The sequence below is a fragment of the Mesoplodon densirostris genome, chromosome 9 (genome assembly GCF_025265405.1).
Source record: "Mesoplodon densirostris isolate mMesDen1 chromosome 9, mMesDen1 primary haplotype, whole genome shotgun sequence".
NCBI classification, from domain to species: domain Eukaryota; kingdom Metazoa; phylum Chordata; class Mammalia; order Artiodactyla; family Ziphiidae; genus Mesoplodon; species Mesoplodon densirostris.
The window spans coordinates 110990485-111010360 of record NC_082669.1 but is presented as its reverse complement, the minus strand read 5'-3'; the positions used below and the strand labels follow the sequence as shown (position 1 = coordinate 111010360).

Sequence of the window (19876 nt, the reverse complement as noted above, 5' to 3'; positions counted from 1 at the left end):
TTTGCATTAAACTGGATCACATTTTAAGTAATTTCAAGGCAAAATATTTTCTAGTAAATTTTCTCCTGAAGAAATAATTTCTGGAAGGTAGCATTTTCTGTCAAGGTAATAAATAAATTCCTGGGCAGAGGCACATTCAGGATATTTAGCAATTACTACAAACAGGCAGGCACCAACCAGCCAGAATCATTAATACCACAAAAACCCATATACATATCCTGCTTCTATTCCAGGTATGGTTCTAATACACATCCTGTTGGGTTGTAGGTACAGAAGTATACTGGAGACTACCATCTTACCAGTAATTACTAACGTATGAATATATAATATACTACATTTATTAATATATTCAAGAGCAATACTGTCACAGGTTCAGCACTGACCTCACATCACTGCCCATCAAGTGTGTTCCAGAAACACTGGATTCGCCTCCATAGCAATGTCTGAAATGTCTTCCTAGAAGGAGTTGTGATCGACTCCAAAGTCTACTCGCCAACTGCACAGTCTCTACAGTTTAATTCTTAAACACAGTTTAAGTGGAGCACATGTATTAAGAAAGTGACCTCCCCATCCCAGGAATTCTCAGCATTCCCGTAAGGCTCTGATGTTGGTTACACACATTGAAGACATCGTTACTTCCGGTGTTCTCCCAGCTCTGATGGTGGAACCCCATGGAGTGCCTCCTACCAACGGGAAGGAAATCACCTGCGACTTCACGACTCTAAAGTGAGGCTCAACACGTTCAGCCTTACCTGTGCCGTCTCAAAAGCCTTGACCTGTGGCAACTTCCCAGTGACCCAGCCGCTGCCGCGTGGGTACACCTTCACTCTCAGCACGAGTGACTGATATGCTGATTGTCTACTGGAAACGTTTATCTGTTGAGCTCCTTAAAATACACCCAAACAGCAGTTTTGTTCAGATGTACCACATGCTGGCACTTGCACTTTTACAAATTGTATCTCAAACTGTGTGTACATTTTAGTTCATACTTTTCAACCTAAGCAAACTTGGGGATACTTACCTGTAGAACTGACCTTTTCTCCTCATGTACAACAGGTGGAATGAGTGTTGATATGAAATAATTTAGAATCTGTAAAATTCCAGAAGTACAGAAGAGTTTCGTAAGTTGGAACAAAATCTTGATTGCAAAGTATTCAGAAATACGGCCCTCCTTCTTACACCCTTGAAGAAAAGTGAAGATAATGATGGAATAAGGGCCTTCTGGGTAGAGTATATGCATCTGTTCAGTCTTCAGTGGAAATGGGGTTTGTTTAACCAACATGCACGTAAGACTGACTTGATTAACCTTTCAATGAGTGTTTTTTTCAAAAGCTGCCAAGAATAATCCTTAAAAACTCCAGGAGCTGTCTGCAGCCAACTGGCTTGCACAGCTGCTAAGCATTGATTTGGTGGCTCAGAGGAAGTTACATGTGAACATTTAAGAATAAAGTAAATCAACTTCTTAGAGAAATTGATTAGGTTAGAAAATTATTTCTCCTAGGAAAAGAAGTCTTTCACTTAGTCCTTTTGTTTTTGTCTGGCTCAAGGTTTTTTAATAGAAATGCAAACCACATACGTAATTTTAAAGTTTCTGGTAGCCACAGTAAAAAAGCTTTTAGTTTCTAAAATTTTATTTAATGTATCTAAAATATTGTTTCATTTACAAGTAATATTTTTGAGTTTTACTCCTCTTTTTTCTTTTTTATATTTCATACCACTTACAGTTTAAAAACATACATATACCCAAGTTATTCTAAGGGTAAGGTGTTTTCCAGTAACTGAGTTAGTGCCAACTTTTTAAAATTAATTTTTATTGGAGTGTAGTTGATTTATAATGTTGTGTTAGTTTCAGGTGTACAGCAAAGTGAATCAGTTATACATATACATATATCCACTCTTTTTTAGATTCTTTTCTCATATAGGTCATTACAGAGTATTGAATAGAGTTCTCTGTGCCGTACAGTAGTTTCTTATCTATTTTATACATAGTAGTGTGTGTATGTCAATCCCAATCTCCCAATTTATCCCGCCCCCACCGGTGTTAATTTTAAGTTAAAATTCACAAAACTGAGATGGACAGCTCAGCTCCTCACTTGCGCCAGGCACATTTCCAGTGCTTGGTGACCGGGCGCAGCTGCTCACCTGTGAGGGGTGTGAGCCCTCTGTGTCCCGTCTCACTTTGCAAATAAGGGTGGAAGAAATGTGAACGCCACTGAAGACAACATACATGCTGCATCCAAGTAAGCCCAGGATCATGTCTCTGTGCAGACAAAAGCACAGGACTTTGAATCAAGAATCAAGATAGCAGAATAGAAAGACATGGAGCTCGCCCCCTCCCACAAATACATCAGAAGTACATCTACGGGCTTCCCTGGTGGCGCAGTGGTTGAGAGTCCGCCTGCCGATGCAGGGGACACGGGTTTGTGCCCCGGTCTGGGAAGATCCCACATGCCGCGGAGCGGCTGGTCCCGTGAGCCATGGCCGCTGAGCCTGCACGTCCAGAGCCTGTACTCCGCAACAGGAGAGGCCACAACAGTGAGAGGCCCACGTACCGCAAAAAAATAAATAAATAAAAATAAAGCAGAGAATTTCCTGGCAGTCCAGGGGTTAGTACTCTGCACTTTCACTGCCAAGGACGCGGGCTCAATCCCTGGTCAGGGAACTAAGATCCCGCAAGCCACATGGCACAGCCAAAAATAAAAATGTGCTTTAAAAAAAAAAAACCAGGGCTTCCCTGGTGGCGCAGTGGTTGAGAGTCCACCTGCTGATGCAGGGACACGGGTCCGTGCCCCAGTCCAGGAGGATCCCACATGCCACGGAGTGGCTGGGCCCGTGAGCCATGGCCGCTGAGCCTGCGCATCAGGAGCCTGTGCTCCTCTATGGGAGAGGCCACAGCAGTGAGAGACCCACGTACCACACACACACAAAAAAAGGTCAAGAGAATTCCCCTGAAAGAACAATGAAACAGACCTCTTCAGTCTAATAGACACCAAATTCAAAAAGGAGATAATGAAAATACTAAAGGAATTAAGAAGGGCTATTGATAGAGATTCAGATTACTGTTATCAAGGAACTAGAAACTATAAAGAGGAACCAAAAAAAACAATTAGAAAACTCATTTGCCAAGATGAAAGCTAAACTTAAGGCAATAAAAGGCAGGTTGAATAATGAAGAACGAATAAGTGATCTGGAAGACAGAATAATGGAAATCACCTAATCAGAACAGCAGACAGAAGCCAAATGGAAAAAAAAAGGAAAGCAAGATAAGAGACCTATGGGATAATATAAAGCGGCCAATCTACACATGATAGGGATCCCAGAAGGAGAAGAAAGAGAAAAGGGGACCGAAAATGTATTTGAAGAAATTATGGCTGAAAACTCCCCAAACCTAAAGAAGGAAACAGATAACCACATACAGGAAGCACAGAGGTCCCAAAGAAGATGAACCCAAACAGACCTACACCAAGACATAATTAAAATGGCAAAAGTTAAAGAAAGGTCTCTAAAGGCAGCAAGAGAAAAACAAAGAGTTAATGACAAGGGAACCCCATAAGGCTATCAGCTGATTTCTCTATAGAAACATTACAGGCCAGAAGGGAGAGGGAAGATATATACAAAGTCCTGAAAGGGAAAAATCTGCCACTTAGGATACTCTACCCAGCAAGATCATCATTTAGAAGAGGAGAGAGAAAGCATTTCTCAGACAAGCAAAAAACTAAAAGAATACAGCAATACTAAACCTGTCCTAAAGGAAATATTGAAAGGTCTTCTCTAAATAGAAAAGAAGCAAGAATATAGGAAAGAGAAAATCACAATTGGAAAGTAAATCACTTAAATAAGCCAGTATACAGATTGTAAAAAAATTTAAAAATACGATTTCTGTGAAAGCAATGACAACAACAATGAACAGCAAAAGGACAGGCATGCAGATGTAGAACAGGACATCAAATCCTAAAATGGGGAGGAGAGAGGGAAGATGGCGGAAGGGTAAGACGCGGACATCACCTTCCTCCCCACAAATACATCAGAAATACAGCTACACGTGGAACCACCCCTACAGAACACCCACTGAACGCTGGCAGAAGACCTCAGACCTCCCAAAAGGCAAGAAACTCCCCACGGGGCTTCCCTGGTGGCACAGTGGTTGAGAGTCCGCCTGCCGATGCAGGGGACACGGGTTCGTGCCCCGGTCCGGGAAGATCCCACATGCCGCTGAGCGGCTAGGCCCGTGAGCCATGGCCGCTGAGCCTGCGCGTCCGGAGCCTGTGCTCCACAACGGGAGAGGCCACAACAGTGAGAGGTCCGTGTACCGAAAAAAAAAAAAAAGAAGAAAGAAACTCCCCACGTACCTGGGTAGGGCAAAAGAAAACAGAATAAACAGAGACAAAAGGATAGGGCCGGGACCTGCACCAGTGGGAGGGAGCCGTGAAGGAGGAAAGGTTTCCACACACTAGGAGCCCCTTCGCGGGTGGAGACTGCGGGTGGCGGAGGGGGAAAGCTTCGGAGCCGCGGAGGAGACCGCAGCCACAGGGGTACGGAGGGCAAAGCAGAGAGATTCCCGCACAGAGGACTGGTGCCGACCGCCACTCACCAGCCCGAGAGGCTTGTCTCCTCACCCGCCGGGGCCGGCGAGGCTGAGAGCTGAGGCTCGGGCTTCAGTCAGAGCGCGCTGGCGGCGTGAACACAGCCTGAAGGGGGTTAGTGCGCCACGGCCGGCCGGGAGGGAGTCCGGGGGAAAGTCTGGAGCTGCCGAAGAGGCAAGAGACTTTTCCTTCCCTCTTTGTTTCCTGGTGCGTGAGGAGAGGGGATTCAGAGCGCTGCTGAAAGGAGGCTCCAGAGACGGGTGCGAGGCGCGCCTGAAAGCGCGGACCCCAGAGACGGGCGTGGGACGCTGGGGCTGCTGCTGCCGCCACCAAGAAGCCCGTGTGCGAGCGCAGGTCACTCTCCACACCTCCCCTCCCGGGAGCCTGTGCTGCCCGCCACTGCCACGGTCCCGGGCTCCACAGACCACATCCCCGGGAGAACGCACGGGCGCGCCTCGTGCTGACGCAACGTCACGCTGGCCTCCGCCGACGCACGCTCGCCCCGCCTCCGTGCCCCTCCCTCCCCCGTGGCCTGAGGGAGCCAGAGCCCCCGAATCAGCGGCTCCTTTAACCCCGTCCTGTCTGAGCGAAGAACAGACGTCCTCCGGCGACCTACACGCAGAGGCGGGGCCGAATCCAAAGCTGAGCCCCGGGAGCTGTGCGAACAAAGAAGACAAAGGGGAATCTCTCCCAGCAGCCTCAGAAGCAGCGGATTAAATCTCCGCAATCAACTTGATGTACCCTGCATCTGTGGAATACCTGAATAGACAACGAATCGTCCCAAATTGAGGAGGTGGACTTTGAGAGCAAGATTTTTTTCCCCCCTTTTCCTCTTTTTGTCAGTGTGTACGTGTATGCTTCTGTGAGAGATTTTGTCTGTATAGCTTTGCTTTCACCATTTGTCCTAGGGTTCTATCTGTCCATTTTGGTTTTTTTTTTTAACTTAAAAAAATTTTTTTTCTTAATAATTTTTTTATTTTAATAACTTTATTTTATTTTATCTTACTTTTTAAATTTTCTTTTATCCTCTTTCTTTCTTTTCTTTCTTTCTTTCTTTCGTTCTTTCTACTTTTTATCCCTTTTTATTCAGAGCTGTGTGGATGAAAGGCTCTTGGTGCTGCAGCCAGGAGTCAGTGCTGTGCCTCTGAGGTGGGAGAGCCAACTTCAGGACACTGGTCCACAAGAGATGTCCCAGCTCCACGTAATATCAAATGGCGAAAATCTCCCAGAGATCTCCATCTCAACACCAGCACCCAGCTCCACTCAACGACCAGCAAGCTACAGTGCTGGAAACCCTATGCCAAACAACTAGCAAGACAGGAACACAACCCACACATTAGCAGAGAGGCTGCCTAAAATCATAATAAGGCCACAGACAGCCAAAAACACACCACCAGACGTAGACGTGCCCACCAGAAAGACAAGATCCAGCCTCATCCACCAGAACACAGGCACTAGTCCCCTCCACCAGGAAGCCTACACAACCCACTGAACCAACTTTAGCCACTAGGGACAGACACCAAAAACAATGGGAACTACGAACCTGCAGCCTGCAAAAAGGAGACCCCAAACACAGTAAGATAAGCAAAATGAGAAGACAGAAAAACACACAGCAGATGAAGGAGCAAGATAAAAACCCACCAGACCAAACAAATGAAGAAGGAAATAGGCAGTCTACCTGAAAAAGAATTCAGAATAATGAGAGTAAAGATGATCCAAAATCTTGGAAATAGAATAGAGAAAATGCAAGAAACATTTAACAAGGACCTAGAACTAAAGAGGAAACAAGCAATGATGAACAACACAATAAATGAAATTAAAAGTACTCTAGAAAGGATCAATAGCAGAATAACTGAGGCAGAAGAACGGATAAGTGATCTGGAAGATAAAATAGTGGAAATAACTGCTGCAGAGCAGAATAAAGAAGAAAGAATGAAAAGAACTAAGGACAGTCTCAGAGACCTCTGGGACAACATTAAGCACACCAACATTCTAATTATAGGGGTTCCAGAAGAAGAAGAGAAAAAGAAAGGGACTGAGAAAATATTTGAAGAGATTATAGTTGAAAACTTCCCTAATATGGGAAAGGAAATAGTTAATCAAGTCCAGGAAGCACAGAGGGTCCCATACAGGATAAATCCAAGGAGAAACACGCGAAGACACATATTACTCAAACTATCAAAAATTAAATACAAAGAAAACATAGTAAAAGCAGCAAGGGAAAAACAAAAAATAACACACAAGTGAATCCCCAAAAGGTTAACAGCTGAACTTTCAGCAGAAACTCTGCAAGCCAGAAGGGACTGGCAGGACATATTAAAAGTGATGAAGGAGAAAAACCTACAACCAAGCTTGCTCTACCCAGCAAGGATCTCATTCAGATTTGATGGAGAAATTAAAACCTTTACAGACAAGCAAAAGCTGAGAGAGTTCAGCACCACCAAACCAGCTTTACAACAAATGCTGAAGGATCTTCTCTAGGCAAGAAACACAAGAGAAGGAAAAGGCCTACAATAACAAACCCAAAACAATTAAGAAAATGGGAATAGGAACATACATATCGATAATTACCTGAAATGTAAATGGATTAAATGCTCCCACCAAAAGACATAGACGGACTGAATGGATACAAAAACAAGACCCATATATATGCTGTCTGCAAGAGACCCACTTCAGACCTAGAGACATATACAGACTGAAAGTGAGGGGATGGAAAGAGATATTCCATGCAAATGGAAACCAAAAGAAAGCTGGAGTAACAATTCTCATATCAGACACAATAGACTTTAAAATAAAGACTATTACAAGAGACAAAGAAAGACACTATATAATGATCAAAGGATCCATCCAAGAAGACGATATAACAATTGTAAATCTTTATGCACCCAACATAGGAGCACCTCAATACATGAGGCAAATACTAACAGCCATAAAAGGGGAAATCGACAGTAACACAATCATAGTAGGGGACTTTAACACCCCACTTTCACCAATGGACAGATCATCCAAAATGAAAATAAATAAGGAAACACAAGCTTTAAATGATACATTAAACAAGATGGACTTAATTGATATTTATAGGACACTCCATCCAAAAACAAGAGAATACACATTTTTCTCAAGTGCTCATGGAACATTCTCCAGGATAGATCATATCTTGGGTCACAAATCTAGCCCTGGTAAATTTAAGAAAATTTAAATTGTATCAGGTATCTTTTCCGAACACAACGTTATGAGACTAGATATCAATTACAGGAAAAGATCTGTAAGAAATACAAAAACATGGAGGCTAAACAATACACTACTTAATAACGAAGTGATCACTGAAGAAATCAAAAAGGACATAAAAAAATACCTAGAAACAAATGATAATGGAGACACGACGACCCAAAACCTATGGGATGCAGCAAAAGCAGTTCTAAGAGGGAAGTTTATAGCAATACAATCCCACCTTAAGAAACAGGAAACATCTCGAATAAACAACCTAACCTTGCACCTAAAGCAATTAGAGAAAGAAGAACAAAAACATCCCAAAGTTAGCAGAAGGAAAGAAATCATAAAGATCAGATCAGAAATAAATGAAAAAGAAATGAAGGAAATGATAGCAAAGATCAATAAAACTAAAAGCTGGTTCTTTGAGAAGATAAACAAAATTGATAAACCATTAGCCAGACTCATCAAGAAAAAAAGGGAGAAGACTCAAATCAATAGAATTAGAAATGAAAAAGGAGAAGTAACAACTGACACTGCAGAAATACAAAGGATCATGAGAGATTACTACAAGCAACTCTATGCCAATAAAATGGACAACCTGGAAGAAATGGACAAATTCTTAGAAATGCACAACCTGCCAAGACTGAATCAGGAAGAAATAGAAAATATAAGCAGACCAGTCACAAACACTGAAATTGAGACTGTGATTAAAAATCTTCCAACAAACAAAAGCCCAGGACCAGATGGCTTCACAGGAGAGTTCTATCAAACATTTAGAGAAGAGCTAACACCCATCCTTCTCAAACTCTTCCAAAATATAGCAGAGGGAGGAACACTCCCAAACTCATTCTACAAGGCCACCATCACCCTGATACCAAAACCAGACAAGGATGTCACAAAGAAAGAAAACTACAGGCCAATATCACTGATGAACATAGATGCAAAAATCCTCCACAAAATACTAGCAAACAGAATCCAACAGCACATTAAAAGGATCATACACCATGATCAAGTGGGGTGTATTCCAGGAATGCAAGGATTATTTATTATATGCAAATCAATCAAAGTGATAAACCATATTAACAAATTGAAGGAGAAAAACCATATGGTCATCTCAATAGATGCAGGGAAAGCTTTTGAGAAAATTCAACACCCATTTATGATAAAAACCCTCCAGAAAGTAGGCATAGAGGGAACTTTCCTCAACATAACAAAGGCCATATATGACAAACCCACAGCCAACATCATCCTCAATGGTGAAAAACTGAAACCATTTCCACTAAGATCAGGAACAAGACAAGGTTGCCCACTCGCACCACTCTTACTTAACATAGTTTTGGAAGTTTAACCACAGCAATCAGAGAAGAAAATGAAATAAAAGGAATCCAAGTCAGAAAAGAAGAAGTAAAGCTGTCACTGTTTGCAAATGACATGCTACTATACAAAAAGAATCCTAAAGATGCTACCAGAAAACTACTAGAGCTAATCAATGAATTTGGTAAAGTAGCAGGATACAGAATTAATGCACAGAAATCTCTTGCATTCTTATACACTAATGATGAAAAATCTGAGAACGAAATGAAGAAAACACTCCCATTTATCACTGCAACAGAAAGAATAAAATATCTAGGAATAAACCTACCTATGGAGACAAAAGACCTGTATGCAGAAAATTATAAGACACTGATGAAAGAAATTAAAGATGATACAAATAGATGGAGAGATATATCATGTTCTTGGATTGGAAGAATCAACATTGTGAAAATGACTCTACTACCCAAAGCAATCTACAGATTCAATGCAATCCCTATCAAACTACCACTGGAATTTTTCACAGAACTAGAACAAAAAATTTCACAATTTGTATGGAAATACAAAAGACCCTGAATAGCCAAAGCAATCTTGAGAACAAAAAATGGAGCTGGAGGAATCAGGCTCCCTGACTTCAGACTATACTACAAAGCTACAGTAATCAAGACAGTATGGTACTGACACAAAAACAGAAATATAGATCAATGGAACAGGATAGAAAACCCAGAGATACACCCATGCACATATGGTCATCTTATCTTTGATAAAGGAGGCAAGAATACACAGTGGAGAAAAGACAGCCTCTTCAATAAGTGGTGCTGGGAAAACTGGACCGCTACATGTAAAAGAATGAGATTAGAACACTCCGTAACACCATACACAAAAATAAACTCAAAATGGATTAAAGACCTAAATGTAAGGCCAGACAGCATCAAACTCTTAGAGGAAAACATAGGCAGAACACTGTGACATAAATCACAGCAAGATCCTTTTTAACCCACTTCCTAGAGAAATGCAAATAAAAACAAAAATAAACAAATGGGACCTAATGAAACTTAAAAGCTTTTGCACAGCGAAGGAAACCGTAAACACGACCAAAAGACAACCCTCAGAATGGGAGAAAATATTTGCAAATGAAGCAACTGACAAAGGATTAATCTCCAAAATTTACAAGCAGCTCATGCAGCTCAATAACAAGAAAACAAACAACCCAATCCAAAATAGGGCAGAAGACCTAAATAGACATTTCTCCACAGATGATATACAGATTGCCAACAAACACATGAAAGAATGCTCAACATCATTAATCATTAGAGAAATGCAAATCAAAACTACAATGAGATATCATCTCAAACCAGACAGAATGGCCATTATCAAAAAATCTGCAAACAATAAATGCTGGAGAGGGTGTGGAGAAAAGGGAACAGTCTTGCACTGCTGGTGGGAATGTGAATTGGTACAGCCACTATGGAGAACAGTATGGAGGTTCCTTAAAAAACTACAAATAGAACTACCATATGACCCAGCAATCCCACTATTGGGCATATACCCTGAGAAAACCATAATTCAAAAAGAGTGATGTACCAAAATGTTCATTGCAGCTCTATTTACAACAGCCAGGAGATGGAAACAAACTAAGTGGCCATCATCGGATGAATGGATAAAGAAGATGTGGCACATATATACAATGGAATATTACTCAGCCATAAAAAGAAATGAAATTGAGCTATTTGTAATGAGGTGGATGGACCTAGAGTCTCTCATACAGAGTGAAGTAAGTCAGAAAGAGAAAGACAAATACCGTATGCTAACACATATATATGGAATCTAAGAAAAAAATGTCTTGAAGAACCTAGGGGTAAGAAAGGAATAAAGACACAGACCTACTAGAGAATGGACTTCAGGATATGGGGAGGGGGGAGGGTAAGCTGTGACAAAGCGAAAGAGAGGCATGGACATATATACAGTACCAAATGTAAGGTAGATAGATAGTGGGAAGCAGCCGCATAGCACAGGGAGATCGGCTCGGTGCTTTGTGACTGCCTGGAGGGGTGGGATGGGGAGGGTGGGAGGGAGGGAGACACAGGAGGGAAGGGATGTGGGAACAGTTGTATATGTATGACTGATTCACTTTGTTATAAAGCAGAAACTAATTTAAAAAATGTAAATCATAAAAAAAAATCAGCCTACAATACACTGCCTACAAGAGACCCACTATAAGGCAAAGGACACAGATTGAAAGCGAGGGGCTGAAAAAGATGTCTTGTCATTGCATGAAATGACAAGAAAGCAAGGGTAGCCACACTCATATCAGACAAAATAGACTTTAAAACAAATGCTATAAAGAAAAATAAAGGACACTATATAATGATAAAAAGGATCAATACAAGAAGAGGATATTACACTCATTAACATATATGCACCTAATATGGGAGCACCCAAATACATTAAAATACTAACAAAGGGCGAAATTGACAGGAATACAATAATAGCAGGAGAATTTAACACCCCACTCACATCAATGGGCAGATCTTCTAGACAGAAAAGCAGTAAGGCAACAGAGATCCTAAATGATACAATAGAACAGTTAGACTAATGATATTTTCAGGACATTAGATTAAATAAAGAACAAAGATCAACAACAAAAACCCAGAACACACATTCTTTTCAAGTGCACATGGAACATTCTCTAGGATTGACCACATACTAGGGCACAAAACAAGCCTCAACAACTTAAGAGTATAGAGATTATTTCAGCATCTTTTCTGATCACAGTTGCATGAAACTAGAAATCAACCACAGAAAAACAAGAAAAAAAACCCCGATTACATAGAGACTAAGTAACATGTTACTAAAAAACCAATGTGTCAATGATGAAATCAAGAAGTAAATTAGGGCTTCCCTGGTGGCACAGTGGTTGAGAATCTGCCTGCTAATGCAGGGGACATGGGTTCAAGCCCAGGTCTGGGAAGATCCCACATGCCGCGGAGCAGCTAGGCCCGTGAGCCACAACTACTGAGCCTGTGCGTCTGGAGCCTGTGCTCCGCAAAAAGAGAGGCCACCACAATAAGAGGCCTACGCACCACGATGAAGAGTGGCCCCCACTTGCCACAACTGGAGAAAGCCCTCACAGAGAAATGAAGACACAACACAGCAAAAATAAATAAATTAATTAATAAACTCCTACCCCGAACATCTTCTTTAAAAACAAAACCAAACCCCCCCCCAAAATGCATACGCCCTTTAAAAAAAAACTAAATTAAAAAATACCTTGAGATAAATGACAATGAAAACACAACCATGAAAAATCTATGGGATGCAGCAAAAGCAGTTCTTGGAAGTTCATAGCAATACAGACCCTCTTCAAGAAACAAGAAAAACCTTAGACTTCCCTGGGGAACAGTGGTTAAGAATCAGCTTGCCAATGCAGGCGACACCCATTTGAGCCCTGGTCCAGGAAGATCCCACTTGCCGTGGAGCAACTAAGCCCGTGCACCACAACTACTGAGCCTGTGTTCTAGAGCCCGCAAGCCACAACTACTGAAGCCCGCAGGCCTAGAGCCCACGCTCCACAACAAGAGAAGCCACCGCAATGAGAAGCCCATGAACCGCAATGAAGGGTAGCCCCCTGCTCACGGCAATTAGAGAAAGCCCGCATGCAGCAACGAAGACCCAACACAGCCAAAAACAACTAAATAAATTTATTTTAAAAATTAAAAATATTTTTAAAAGAAACAAGAAAAATCTCAAATAAAAAACCTAACCCACCAACTAGAAGAATTAGAAAAAGAAAAGACAAAATCTAAAGTCAGCAGAAGGAAGGAAACAATAGAGGTCAGAGAGGAAGTAGAGATTAAAAAGTAATAGAAAATAAAACCAAGAGCTGGTTCTTTAAAAGGGTAAACAAAATTGACAAGCCTCTGGCCAGGCTCACCAAGAAAAGAGAGGGGACCTAAATATAATAAATAAAAGAGGAGAAATTACAACTGATACCACAGAAAACCATACGAAACCATAAGAATACTATGAACAAATATACACCAACAAACTAGACAACTTAGAAGAAATGGACAACTTTCTAGAAACACAGCCCACCAAAACTGAATCAAGAAGATAATTTGAACAGATAATTGGAACAGACCTATCACTGGAAGTGAAATAGAATCTGTTATAATAATAATAATAATAACAACTATCTACAAAAGTCCAAGACGAGATGGCTTCACAGGCAAATTCTACCAAGCACACAAAGAAAAACTTAAACCAATCATTCTCAAACTCTTCCAAAAGACTGAAGAGGAGGGAACACTCGCAAAGACATTCTATGAAGCCACCATCACCCCAGTACCAATACTAGACAAGGACACTACCAAAAAAGAAAATTACAGGCCAATATGTTTGAATATAGATGCAAAAATTCTCAACAAAACATTAGCAAACCAAATCCAACAACATATAAAAGAAGATCATACCCATGACCAAGCTGGATTCATCCCAGGGTCACAAGGATGGTTCAACATACGCAAAAATCAATGTAATACACCACATCAACAAAACACAAAAACCACATGATCATCTCAATAGATGCAGAAAAAGCATTTGACAAAATTCAACATCCATTCATGATTAAAAAATGCTTACAAAAGTGGGTATAGAGGGAACATTTCAACATAACAAAAGCTATTTATGACAAACCAACAGCCAACATAATACTCAACGGTGAAAACCTAAAAGCATTCTTGCTAAGATCTGGAACTAGACAAGGATGCCCACTCTCACCACTGCTATGCAAAAGAGTATTGGAAGTCCTAACCACAGCAATCAGACAAGAAATAAAAAGGGATCCAAATTGGTAGGTAAGAGGTAAAATTGTCATTATATTCATAAAACATGATATATATAGAAAACCCTAAAGACTCCATGCAAAAACTACTAGAACTGATAAATGAATTCAGCAAGGTAGCAGAATACAAGATTAACATACAGAAGTTGGTTGCACTTTTTTACATTAACAATGAAATATCAGAAAGGGAATGTAAAAAACGATCCTGTTTAAAATCACATCAAAAAATACTTAGGAGGGGCTTCCCTGGTGGCGCAGTGGTTGAGAATCTGCCTGCTAATGCAGGGGACATGGGTTCGAGCCCTGCTCTGGGAGGATCCCACATGCCACGGAGCAACAAGGCCCGTGAGCCACAACTACTGAGCCTGCATGTCTGGAGCCTGTGCTCCGAAACGAGAGGCCGTGATAGTGAGAGGCCCGCACACTGCGATGAAGAGTGGCCCACGCTTGCCACAACTAGAGAAAGCCCTGGCACAGAAACGAAGACCAAACACAGCAAAACTTAATGAATTAATTAATAAACTCCTACCCCCAACATCTTCTAAAAAAAATACTTAGGAATAAATTTGACCAATGAGGTGAAAGACTTATAGGCTGAGAACTATAAAACATTAATGAAGGAAACTGAAGAGGATTCAAAGAAATGGAAGGATATCCCATGCTCTTGGATTGGAAGAATTAACACTGTTAAAATGGCTGTACTACCCAAAGCAATCTATAGATTTAATGCAATCCCTATCAAATTACCCATGACATTTTTCACAGAACTAGAACAAATAATCCTAAAATTTACATGGAACCATAAAAGACCCAAAATATTCCCAAAGCAATCCTGAGGAAAAAGAACAAAGCAGGAGATGTAACCCTCCCAGACTTCAGACAACGCTACAAAGCTACAGTAAACAAAACAGCGCATGGTACTGGCACAAAAACAGATATATGGACGAATGGAACACAAAAGAGATCCCAGAAATAAACCTACACACCTACAGTCAATTAATCTTCAACAAAGGAGGCAAGAATTTACAATGAGAAAAAGACAGTTAGGAAAGTTGGACAGCCGCATGTAAATCAATGAAGTTAGAACACACCCTCACACCATACACAAAAATAAACTCAGGGCTTCCCTGGTGGCGCAGTGGTTGAGAGTCCGCCTGCCGGTGCAGGGGACACGGGCTTGTGCCCCGGTCTGGGAAGATCCCACATGCCGCGGAGCGGCTGGGCCCGTGCACGTCCGGAGCCTGTGCTCGTCAACGGGAGAGGCCACAACAGTGAGAGGCCCGCATACCGCAAAAAAAACCAAACAAACAAACAAAAAAAACAAACAAAAAAAATAAACTCAAACTGGCTTAAAGACTTAAACGTAAGACATGACACCATAAAACTCCTAGAAGAGAACACAGGGAAAACATTCTCTGACATAAAAGGTACCAACATTTTCTTAGGTCAGCCTCCCAAGGCAGTAGAAATAAAAGCAAAAACAAACAAATGGGACCTAATCAAACATAAGCTTTTGCACAGCACAGGAAACTGTAAACAAAAAGACAACCTACTGACTGGGAGAAAAGATTTGCAAATGATGCAACTGACAAGGGATTAATGTCCAAAATACAGAAACAGCTCATACAACTCAATATCAAAAAAAAAAAAAATGGGAAGAAGATCTAAATAGACATTTCTCTAAAGTAGACATACAGATGGCCAACACGCACATGAAAACATGCTCAGAATCGGCAGTTATCAGAATAATGCAAATCAAAACTACGAGGTACCACCTCACACAGGTCAGAATGGCCATCATCAAAAACTCTATAAATAACAAATGCTGCAGAGGGTGTGGAGTAAAGGGAACCCTCCTGCACTATCGGTGGGAATATAAATTGGTGCAGCCACTATGGAGAACAGTATGGAGGCGTCTCAAAAAACTGAAAATAGAGCCACCATAGGATCCAGCAGTCCCACTCCTGGGTATATATGCGGAGAAAACTCTAATTCAAAAAGATACACGCTCCCCAGTGTTCATAGCAGCACTATTTGCAATAGCCAGGGCACGGAAGCCACCTAAATGTCCATCAACAGATGAATGGATAGAGAAGATGTGCTATATATACACAGTGGAATACTACTCAGCCATAAAAATGAATGAAATAATGCCATTTGCAGCAACACAGATGGACCTTGAGATTATCATACTAAGTGAAGTCAGTCAGGCAGAGAAAGACAAATACCATATGATATCCCTTATATGTGGAATCTAAAATATGACACAAATGAGCTTATCTGTTAAACAGAAACAGACTCACAGACATAAGGAACAGCCTTGTGGTTGCCAAGGGGAAGGGAGGTGGGGAGGGATGCACTGGGGTTGGGATTAGCAGATATAAGCTATTATATATAGAATGGATAAATAAGGTCCTACTGTAGAGCACAGGGAACTGTATTCCATATCCTGTGATAAACCATGATGGAAAATAATATGAAAAAGAATGTATTCATGTGTATAACTGAATCACTCTGCTGTGCAGCAAAAATTGACACAACGTTGTAAATATCAACTATATTTCCATAAAATAATATATTTTTTTAAAAAGTACGTTTCCCCTTGTACGTGACAGATCATCTGTGGTGGGACCAGGCACTGAGGAGAAACGTGGAAGAAATAACGAGCATCCTCACCCTCCAGGGGCTTTACAGTCTCATCAAGAAAAGTTAACATGTCTTAATCTTGCAAATATTTAGTAATTAAGAAAAATACTTTAGTAACAGCCATGCAACACTATTTAAATATTGTAGCACAGAAAAGAATGAGGCTGATGAGACAACTACCCTCAACTCTAAACCATGTGCTACCCGGTTCCTGAAATTACCTAATCTCGTTGAATTAAAAAGGGCTCAAGCAAAGGTCTGCGTCTGTGGGGAGTCTCGCTGTCTCCTGCATGCCTTGCACGGATCTCGGCCTGTCCCAGGCGACCTGCTCTCTCCTTCCGCTCCACACTCATCTGCCGTGTTCTAGTCACACTCGGCCACAAGCACGTCACCTTCCACTGTCCCCTCCCCACACCTCCTGTCTGTGCCTCACCTGCTTCGTTCACTTGGCTGCACAGATGTTGACGCTGCTCCATCTCCATCACTGTCAGCAGATTCCCGACCCTCCCGGAAATCTGGACAGGCTTCTAGTTGCCTCCGGGCCCCCGGTCTCTTCCATTTCCCAGTGTCCTCCAGACTTTTGAAGGAGCAATTTATCTGAAATAGAATTCTGGTTGTCACATGCCTGCTAGAAAGAGGGAAGGACTCAAGTTGTGATGTTTCACATCTTTCTTAATCTCTTGTGGCATCCTCACCCCACCCCCTCATTCCCAGTGGTCACACGGGTTTCCTTGCTGCTCCTTGTACGAGGGAACTCCCATTCCCACCTGGCAAGCTTCCCTCCTCACTAAGGCCTGTAAAGCTTTTTCTGATGCTCCCAGCCTGTCTCTGTAGCTTCTTCCTCTTATAGCTTTAGCGCTGTGACACAGTATAACAAATGCCTCGGAGATGGCACTTAGTTATTCTTCAATCTATTTCTCCACTGCTGTGACAAAGCACAAGCAACAACAACAACAAAAACAGATCAGTTAGACGTCAGAACTTAAAACCTTAGTGATTCAAAAGGCACAACAGAGTAAAAAGGCAACCCACAGGATGGGGGAAATATTGCAAGCCTGTACCTGATAAGGGGCTAATATCCAGAATATAAAAGGAACTACTAAAACTCAACAAAAAGACAACCTGATTTTAAAACTAGCAAAGGACCTACGTATCCACTGACAGATGACTGGATAAAGAAGATATGGCACATATATACAATGGAATATTATTCAGCCATAAAAAGAAACGAAATTGAGTTATTTGTAGTGAGATGGATGGACCTAGAGTCCTTCATACAGAGTGAAGTAAGTCAGAAAGAGAAAAACAAATACCATATGCTAACACATATATATGGACTCTAAAAAAAAATGGATGTGAAGAACCTAGGGGCGGGACAGGAATAAAGACGCAGACGTAGAGAATGGACTTGAGGATATGGGGAGGGGGAAGGGTAAGCTGGGGTGAAGTGAGAGAGAGGCATGGACATATACACACTACCAAATGTAAAATAGAGAGCTAGTGGGAAGCAGCTGCATAGCACACAGAGATCAGCTTGGTGCTTTGTGCCCACCTAGATGGGTGGGATAGGGAGAGTGGGAGGGAGACGCAAGAGGGAGGGGATATGGGGATATACGTAGTATATGTATAGCTGATTCACTTTATTATAAAGCAGAAACTAACACAACAATGTAAAGCAATTATACTCCAATAAAGATGTTAAAAAATAAGTAAATAAAATAAAATGAGCAAAGGACTTGAATAGACGTGTCTCTGAAGAAGATGCATAAATGGGCACTAAGCACAAGAAAAGATGCTCACCATCACTGATCACCAGGGAAAAGCACAACTACGAGACACCCCCTCACACACATCAGGACAGCCACCATCCCAAAACAAAACAAACAAAAGTCACAGTAGGTGTTGGTGAGGATGTGGAGAAATTGGCACCCTTACGCACCGTCGGCAGAAACATAAAACGGTACAGCCACGGTGGAAAACATTATGGTAGCTCCTCAAATTTTTTTAAAAAGAATTACCCTATGATCCAGCAATTCTACTGGGTATGTACCCCAAAGAACTGAAAGCAAGGTCTCCGTGAGACATGTATACATGTTCGTAGCAGCATTATTCACAATAACCAAAAACTGGAAGCAAACCAAGTGTATACCCACTGATGTATAAACAAAATGTGGTCCATACATACACCAGAATATGAGTCAGCCTTAAAAAGGAAGGAAATTCTGAAAGGAAGGAAAAAATTCAGGAAATTCAATGTGGCTGAACCTTGAGGATATACTACTAAGTGAAATGAGCCCGTCACAAAAGGGCAAATGCTATAAGATTTCTACTCACATGAGGTGCCTGGAGAGGTCAAATTCACAGAGGCAGGAAAGAGATGGTGGGGGCCAGGGGCTCCAGGAGGTGGGTGGCTGAAGGGGAAGCTAGTGTTTAATGGGGACAGAGTTTCAGTTTGGGACGATGGAAAGTTCCAGAGACGGGCGGTGACGATGGCCACACAACATTGTGAAAGTACCTAATGCCGCTTAATTGTACACTTAAAAGTAGCTAAAATGGGAAGTCATATGTGTATTTCACAATTTTTAAAAAAGAGAAAAAGGAAACAACATTAATTGAGCCGGCGAGCTGTGAAGAGGAGATCAGAAGGGTTCTATCGTGGGCGCCTTCTTCTGTCCTCGAGACTGTCACCGAACGCTCTTAAACCAAGTTTTCAAAACTGCAAATCCACACAAAGCATCAAATTATAACCAAATGTATCAGAGAGTGTGCGCGTGTGCACATCCACATTTTTCTGTAGCTTCCATCCCATCTGAAAAGGGTTTTGACCCAGAACAGAGTATTTACTGTGCTAAACCACAGAACAATGGCTGGAGACGCAGTTCTGGAGACACAGGACGAGGCCCTCTGAACAGCGGCTGGTCCACAAAAGCAACAGAACCCAGACATCAATGGTCAAAACCAACCTTCAGACTTTGGAGGCTGGGCTGCCTGCCCACTGTGCTGTGTAGGGCTTTGGTTTTAGGTTTGAAAGCTCTAGGGCTTCTGAGGTTACGCATCTAGAACTTAGAGGCCAAGGTGACACACTGAGACCGTCACGGCTGGAAAGGGGGCGCTGCAGGGGGAGGAGAGGAGGCCCTGTGGACAGAGGCAGTTCTCCTCTGTGACTCAGCCCAAGTCACCTGGATAGGGACGGCAGCCCCACCTGAAACAGCGCTGCAGGTGCCCAGCACCGGGAGCGCCCGGCTGATGAAGATATACAGACTGCCAACAAACACATGAA

At 41.9% G+C, this 19876-nt stretch overlaps 1 long non-coding RNA gene across 3 annotated transcripts in view; it reads right to left on the bottom strand.

Annotated features, from left to right (window-relative positions):
* Positions 1-9: 9 nt before the first annotated feature.
* LOC132496028 (uncharacterized) overlaps positions 10-19876 on the bottom strand; it is a 47976-nt gene continuing 28109 nt past the window's right edge. For 2 of the 3 annotated variants that reach the window (XR_009533354.1, XR_009533355.1), the window contains exons 7-8: positions 17030-17193; positions 10-1182 (exon numbers count right to left, since the gene is read on the bottom strand). This is a non-coding gene — a long non-coding RNA (uncharacterized LOC132496028). The remainder of the gene's footprint in view (positions 1183-17029; positions 17194-19876) is intronic. The other variant, XR_009533356.1, reaches the window with a different exon arrangement.